Genomic DNA, 8,346 nt, shown 5'->3' on the forward strand with positions numbered 1-8,346 from the left:
TTTTAAGTTCTGAATAAAAGTTGAAGGACAAGAAATCAACCACGTGAGATCATTTCTGCAGCAATGACCAAGACCCAGGGAGCCAGTCCAGTGAACGCTGAACATGTGTCTGAATTCCTCAGCGCCCTGCCCTTGGCCCAGGAGGCCAAGCAGCTGCACAAGCTCCTTCAGGGCGTGGGGGAAGGGAGGCGGAGAGCCCAGCACCAGCCCTGTCCCCTGCCCCCGGGTCCACCGCGACCTTCCCAAGTTCTGCTGACTCCGATTGGATCTTCCTGGAGGTCTCCCTTTAATGTGGCCCCTGGCCAGCAGGCGCGGACGCACAAGCACAAGCAGAACTGTCTCTAGGATCTTTCCAGAAAGGTTCCAACACCATCACCTCCCCGTCCTCTCTCCTGCGGCCTTCCTGCCCCAGCTTCAGCCCTGCCCTAAGACGACACGCACAACCGCAGGCAGCCCAGCCCCTGTGTCGGCACTGGGAGAAACCAGAGGAACAACAGAGGCAGAGCGTGTGCCTGGCCCCACAGCTCCCCCATGACATGAGCAGGAGTGCCACACATGCAATACCACAGGAGAACACGTCAGAACATGACACGGCCAGCACCTTTGCAAAGGATCGGAGCCTACAGCCCATTGGGACAGACCCCTCGGCTGGACGCACCAGCCAAGCCTTCTGAGCTTGAGTTCTGTCCAACACCACGGAGGCCAGGCTTGAGTCTTCCCTGAGCAGACAGGCCAGCTCAGTCGTACAGCAAGTTAATTCCGTTTATTTTGCAAGACGAGTGAGGCTAACTTCACCTGCGTCACTTCTTGCTCATGCCTCTGAAAATCATAAGCAAAACGTCAATGTCCCCCAGCATTGTTATGAGGGAACCACTAGCCAATTCCCTTCCGCTGAAGAAAATTCTGATATTGCAACCAATCACTGTGAAGAGTAAACCGCCGCCGCCACACTGCATGAGCTGCTTTGTAACAAGACGCCTCTAAGCCTCAGTGGCTCATGTTTTGGTGTGAGTGCTCCCAGGTTGCACACTGTTCTTTTGGGGTGTGTGTGTGTGTGTGTGTGTGTGTGTGTGTGTGTGTGTGTGAAGTTACTACCTGGCTTTTCTGTTCTCTTTCTGAACTTGACAGCCTGTGGGTCCTGTGGAAGCAGCTCTGTGCTCTCAGCCCTGGGGCTCCATAGCTTCATATCCCCCCGGGGAACAGGAAGGAGGAGAAAGCCTAGGATCCGAGGGTGCCTTGTGGTCTTGATCCCTTGTCTGAACCTCATTTTCTGTATCTGCAAAACGAAGCCAATAAAAGCCCACAGGAGGACGGTATTAAAAAGAGAGAATTTAAAAAGTGCCCCTGGTCTCCATTATAATGATGGTAATAATTATCCAGTTTCTTGGTTAATCAACACAAATGTATCGATCACCTACTGTAAGCCAAGGACATTCTACACATAGCCTCATGCTATCTTCACAACAACCCTAAGAAGAGGTAATATTCCTGTTTTATGGACACGCAGACAGAGCTGGGCCACGAGGCTAGTCATTTTCTCAAAGTTACATTAATTCTCGCTGACAAGTCAACCCCTAGAGGCCCTGAGCCTTGGTTGCCATGTCTTGAATTGAAAATAAATACTAATAAGGCTTTTGCGAGGATAACTAGAAAGAATACCCACAAAGAACAACGCCAGTCATTGCTTACTCGGGGTCTGCTGCTGCGGCCAGGCTCTGTCTGCGCAGGGGGGACAATGGCTGTGCCCTCACAGGGCTCCCAGTCCACGGGCGGCTGGGGAGGGGGTGGGGAGTCAAGCAAGTAGACAGGAAATGAGGACGCAGAGCGGGTGCTCTGGGGACACAGAAGAGACGCGGAACGCAGCTGGGATCACACATAAGCGGCTTCCAGGAACAGTGTGTACTAGGGGGAGAGGAAGGCTCAGAGCAGAGGAGCACCACACTCAGGGTTGGAGAAGGTGAAGGGAAGAGAGACCGGGAGAGTGGGCACCAGAAATCGCACAGAGACCGTGCCCAGCCTCTCCCTGTCTCCTGCCCTGGCCTCCTGCCCAGTTACCCTTTCCAGTTCACCACAGAGGGAAAGCACGTGACCTTCCTCTGGTGATGGGAGGAGGGCCCCACGGGACAGAGCACACGGCCCCTATTTATTTACTCAAGCGTGTTCTGTGCTTTGGTTACCTAACCAGAGCCTGGACTAGGCAAGCCTGCTTTTACCTCCATCACCTTCTTCCTCTAAGCTGCAGCCCCAGACCCCTGGGTGATCTGGAACCTTCTGCAGTGTTGTCTTAGCCCCCTCCATCATGGTAGCTGTTAGCCACTGACCATCGGACATGAGGCTGGTCCGAATTGAGGTGTGCTCTAGGTATAAATGAACTTCATGCTGGATCCAAAGACTCAGTGTGAAAATCAATGGAAAATCGAAGTACAGCATAGGGAATATAGTCAATAATATTGTGTTCACTATATACAGGAGGATCACTTTGTAAATTATATGAATGTCTAACCCAGGGGTCCTCAAACTTTTTAAACAGGGGGCCAGTTCACTGTCCCTCAGACCGTTGGAGGGCCGGACTATAGTTTTAAAAAAAAACTATGAACAAATTTCTACGCACACTGCACATACCTTATTTTGAAGTAAAAAAACAAAATGGGAACAAATACAATATTTGTATTTGCATGTGGCCCGAGGGCCATAGTTTGAGGACCCCCTGGTCTAACCACTATGCTGTAGACCTGAAACTAATATAATATTGAATGTTAACTGTAATTTACAAATAAAAAGAGGGGGGAAAGAAAAGAAATATAAAATATCCCAGAAATAATTGTATATTGATTACATGCTAAAATTGGGTTAATTTAAATATGTTATTAAAAGTAATGTCATCTGCGATGGCCGGTGATCTCAGTGGTTAGAGCATTGGCCTGCACACCAATGGGTCAAGGGTTTGATTTCCAGTCAAGGGCATGTACCTGGGTTGCAGGGTCGATCCCAAGCCCTGGTTGAGGCATGTGTGGGAGGCAACCACTGATGCCTCTCTCACTCTCTCCCTGTCTCTCTCTTTTTCTCTCTCCCCCCCCTCCCGCCCTCCCTTCCACTCCCTCTAAAAATCAATGGAAAAAATATACTCAGGTGAGGATTAACCAAAAAGAAAAGAAGTGAGCAGAGACTAAAAAAAAATTTGTGTCGTCTGTTTCTGTGTGCTTTTCTAACGTGGCCGCTAGAAAACCTAAAATTACATGTGTGGCTTCGTTATGTTCTAGTGCTGCCCTAGAGACCTTCTTTGCTGTCCGGACTTACTTGAAACACAGAACAGTTTCCCATTTCCCAGGAGCCCTGTTGACACGCGTGGTGGGAAGGGGAGGGCATGCCCTACGTTGCCCCTGGCGTTTCATGTTTTCCTTGTATTTCTCATCACGCGTAATAGCCGTTATCCCCTTCCTCTCCCCTAGTGTTTAGCTGAGAAAACAGAGAGCAAGTGTTCCTCGTGTCTGTTCCATTCCTAAGCCCGTCATTTTTCCGATGCATAATGTTGTCAAAGTTCATGGTTGATAATAGCCTGTAAGAGACCCCCTCAGGTAATAATAATCCTTCCATGCATATAAAGAGTCTCATATCATTTACTTCATCCCATCGGCTCCACGAGGAAACCTTAAGGCCTTCAATATAAAATAGTTTTATGTTTAAATTTTGTTTATACGTGGTGGCAAATTAAAAGGTGGATAGGAATATAGAGAAGTCAGCTGCCTCCCTCCCTGCCTCCTCCAGCCCCACCTCCTCCCACCTGCCAGCATGCTCTGCATGGCCTCCACATGGCGGTGCACAGATACAGTCAGACATGTGGATATAGAACCATCTTCTAAAAACTCAAACGGTAGCACAATCCACATGTCACCGTTCATACTTAGCACCCTATCTTGGAGACACTTCCATACCAGTAATAAAGGTCTGCCTTTAACTGATATGTCCTATTTAAATGAAAAGAATTGGATAAATGACAGAATATATTCTAATCAGGAAACGAAGGAATCAGTGACAGAACGAGGCTGGGACCACGGCCACCTGACCCCCAGCCGGACCTGCTTCCTCTTCTTGACCCTCCCAGTGTCCCCGTCTATGAAGTAGTAGCAATAATTCCTGGTCCGTCTCCTTGAGGCTGACCCAGAAACTGAACCAGCTAATGAAACCTGGAAAGCACAAACAAACACCATTATTATTGTTGTAACTTTTTTTTTACCTGAGTCACTCCTTGTAGAATTTTGAGCAACATGGGGAGGGCAGATGTACTTAGGCAGGACTTTTCCTCCCCTCGAGTCACACACAAGGGCACATACCTGGTAGTACTGGCCCTCACCCAGCACTGCTCTCGCCCGGGTGCAGGTCCTGGGCTGCCTCTCAAAGGGATGGAATGTTCTGAAGGGCTCAGGTGTGACTGCCCAGCCCCTCCTCAGGGGAATAGGTGGGGAGTAGGTGGCCACAAGTGGTGGCCACAGGTCCTGGCCCCCAAGATCAGGCCTCTCCAGGAAGGAGACTTCACACATGCGGCCGAGACATAAATACAGACAGGTCTGGGTCCTGGAACTCGAGAACAGGGCGAGTGGAAAGCTGTGCTCAGCCAGCGGTGGCTGGTTGTCTATGTAGGGGCGGCCACTGCTGACACTGCCCAGGCCCAGGCCGAGCTCAGGGAGCTGACTGCCCCCACAGCCACAGCTCCAGCCAGACGCAGGGCGCCATGCCAGTGATGGGAACCACAGCAACATTAGGCTGGCCAAGCGGTGGGGTTGTGCTCTCCATGTGAGCAACCAGCTGGTGGGAGCGCTGCCTCGGTTCACATGGCGGTCATGCCCACAGGCTTGTTGTCTGGGATTCGCTTCTTCTTGTTACCAACTGGGTCTCCCTTGCTTCAAGGTCTTGGGGGGAAAAAGAAGAAAAGGGGAAAATAAATCTCCAGGGAAGAAAAAGCAAACCCAGGCTTACCCAAGCGAAATGCAGGCCACTGGCTGGGACGTACCCCATACATCTTCCCAGTGTCTCCAAGACGGCGCCATGGTCCCCAGATCTGCAGGGAAGGTATGCGTAAGCTGTGTGAGCAAGAAAAATGAGCTTCCTCGGAAGCTTCTAGAACCCGTCAGAAGGGCCCACAAAACACAGAGCCTCCAGAAAGTGTGCCTTTCTTTACCTTGGCTCCCCAACTTGGCAAAGATTCACCTTGCCTCGCCCAGGGCTGTGGACGACGAGTCCGCCCATCCTGTGTACAGGGTGTGAGGAGGCCAGAGGCCCCTCCATCGTCTAACGGGGCCTCTCGGCAGCTTGCGGATGTCTGAGCAGCTACCCTCGCTCTCAGCTGACCGTGCACTCGGTCAGCCAGCCAGCACAGGGCGTGGTTTCTATAGAGCCCCCTTCTCCATGGTTTTGCTTTCTGAGATTTCAGTTACCCTCAGTCAACCGAAAAAGTTAAATGGAAAACTCCAGAGATAAACAATTCATAAGTTTCAACTTGCACGCCATTCCGAGTAGCTGTGACGAAATCTCACACATTCCCCCAGTCCTGCCTGGGACATGAACCATTCCTTTGTTCAGTGTCTCCATGATATAGACGCGCCCTCTCTACCCTCACCCCCGTTAGTCACTCAGTTGCCACCTCAGTTACGAGATCAACTGTTGCGGAATCTCAGTGCATGAGTTCAAGTAACCCTTATTTTACTTAAAATGACCCCCAAAGCCATTCACAGAACTTTCATTATAGTATCCTATATAATAAAAGCCTAATATGCTAAGTGTCCAGTCATCCAGTAGGCCATTCAACCAATCAAAGCATAATATGCTAATGATATGCTAAGGCTGCTCAACCACTCACTATGATGTGCACTGACCACCAGGGGGCAGACGCTCTGACCTGTAGGTCAGCTTGCTGCTGGGGTCCAGCCGATCGGGACTGAGCGAGATGGGCCAGACACACCCTGGAGCCCTCCTGCTGTTCCTCTCCAGCACCGATCGTGCACTGGTGGGGTCCCTCAGCCTGGCCTGTGCCCTCTCGAAATCTGGGCTAAGCCCCGGCCCCCTCTCCCCCGAGTGCATGAATTTCGTGTACTGGGCCTCTAGTATTATTATAATTGTTCTGTTCTATTATTCTTGTTAATCTCTTATGTGCTTATTTATAAGTTAAACTTTATGGTAGGTATGCATGTATTGGGGGAAAACATAGTGTATATAGGATTCAATACTATTTGCAGTTTCAGGTACCCACTGGGGGTCTTGAAACATATCCCCCATGGATAAGGGGGGACTACTGTATTGCACAAAGCAATCTGATACCCCATCAAAAGAAATATGTTGAATAAATCGTGGTTTGGTCATTTCAAGAAATAGTATTTAGCCATTTAAAAATACATTATATTTATGCCAGTTAACTTGGCAGTTAACTTGAAGGAATTTTCATACTAGATTATTAAGATGCAGAAAAGTATATGTAGAATGGTCCTATTTTTAAAAAGACACATAAGTTTGTATGCTTGCATGCGCATAAAGGAAGTTGTGGAAGAATAGACACTAACCTGTGAACATCGATTATCCGAGTTGGGATGGGTCAGAGACGAGGAACGTCGAGGTGAGTTAGAAGAAAGAGAGACAGAGACAGAGAGATTCAGAGACAGAGCGAGACCGAAAGGGGGGGAAGGAGGGAGGGGAGGAACTCACTTTTAAGGTCTCTCGTCCTCATTATCACAACACATCGGTCACTGAACACCTTCAGGCAAGTGTTCTGGGCCGTGTGCTGTGATGTGAAGAGAAGTGAAATGCAGAGGCTGGGTCTTCTGTGAGCTTCCAAATCAGTTAAAGAGAGAGCATGTGTACAGGGAAGATCACACTCAAGGCAGGCTGCCCAGTTAACGATATAGATCGTCAATGTGTGTTTATTCATTCAAATCTCAGTGAGCTGCTTCTTCAGGAGGGAGAGACAGTACAGGTGCCATCCCTGAACAATGCCCAGAAGTCCCTGCCGCTGAGGAGGGTCTGCAGAACTGGGCTAGATGGGCTGGGAGAATCTGATAGGTGTATAAGGAGGAAGCGGGTGTGCCACACCTGCAGTACAACTGATGTCTGTGGGACACCCCAGGTGAGTTGGGGGTGAGGTGGGCAGAGAGTGGGTCAGTCTGAGAAGATCTGAGCAAGAGCAAAGGAGCAGATGAGGCTGGAAGGGCATTTGGAAGCGGGTGACACAGTGTCCTGGATGGCACCCAGAGACCTTCGGGCTTCAGGCTGTGGGAACCTGGAGCTACTGAGGCTTTCTTCTGTGTAGTGGGCCCTAAGTGTGCCCCGCAAAAGCTCCAGCCACTCCCAAAGCGAGTGGCAAATGGCGCTGGGTGGGGAATGTGTCCCAGCAAAAATAACTGATAACCCACTCAAAATGCACTCCCTGAGTTCCATCAATGTGACCGCCCACGTACCTGTAGGATACACCGTTCAGGGCCTCAGGCAGGTGTGTGCGCGTGCATGAGAGCAGGCATACATGTGCCGCTCCTGGCACAGCGTGTCAGGTAACCCACACCTAACGTCCCAGCCCAATAAGCAGCCAAAGGATTTCGACAGGCTTTGCCTTTGCGGGTGCCAATAAGCAAATCTCCTTGTGGGAAGGTCACTGTCCCCATGAACCCTGATGTCATGAACACGTTGTCCCATATGCTGCTCCCTCACCTCATCGTTCTGAACAGCTGAAATCAAACCCCAAAGCAGCCTAGACTTTACACCGTGTGGCTCAGTTTTCACCGACACCCAGGTACCCAGTAAACGTGAGTTGAGTGAATGGTAAAAGGGTCACAAAGGGCCCAACTCAAAGAGGTTCCTAGTACTTGACCAGGAGGAGCCTGTCCATCCCTTTCCCTCGGGTGGGAATGGCGGTGGAGGCGGTGGGACTGATGGGGAAAGAGGGAAGTTGTGGATTTGCTACAGCAGAATCTGGATGTTAGTACCAGGCATTAATAGTTCCTACAGCAGCCCAGGTGAGGTCACCCAAGGAGAGAGGCGCACCGAGGAGCCTTCTTTCAACTGAATACCTGGAATAAGTCAATCCACCGCTTTTATAGAATCCACCTGCCGGATCCTCATGGTAACCCAGATTCTTGCCTCGTCCTATGGGCCTCGTTGCACGTAACTGCCCCTCTCATATTTCAGTTTGGCTCTTTAATATGTCTTCTCCCCGTTGACTGCCAATGCCTGACGACTTTCTTCCAGCCCCCGTTAAGCAAAACATATGATCGCCACCTTCCAGACCCACCACTTCCTCTGCACTCCAGGACCCTCCCCCAGAGTGGAAAGTCATAAGAGTTTGGGGCATTTTCCCCACAAGCAAGC

General features: G+C 50.2%; 1 long non-coding RNA gene across 1 annotated transcript; it reads right to left on the minus strand.

The window, feature by feature from the left end:
- Positions 1-4,242: 4,242 nt before the first annotated feature.
- On the minus strand, positions 4,243-6,664 carry LOC111825179. Its single transcript, XR_002828302.1, has 3 exons — positions 6,552-6,664; positions 5,009-5,056; positions 4,243-4,907 (listed from the first exon to the last, which is right to left on the minus strand). It is a non-coding gene; the product is annotated as an uncharacterized LOC111825179 (long non-coding RNA).
- Positions 6,665-8,346: the final 1,682 nt, after the last annotated feature.

The sequence above is a fragment of the Myotis lucifugus genome, unplaced genomic scaffold (assembly GCF_000147115.1).
Source record: "Myotis lucifugus unplaced genomic scaffold, Myoluc2.0 scaffold_16, whole genome shotgun sequence".
NCBI classification, from domain to species: domain Eukaryota; kingdom Metazoa; phylum Chordata; class Mammalia; order Chiroptera; family Vespertilionidae; genus Myotis; species Myotis lucifugus.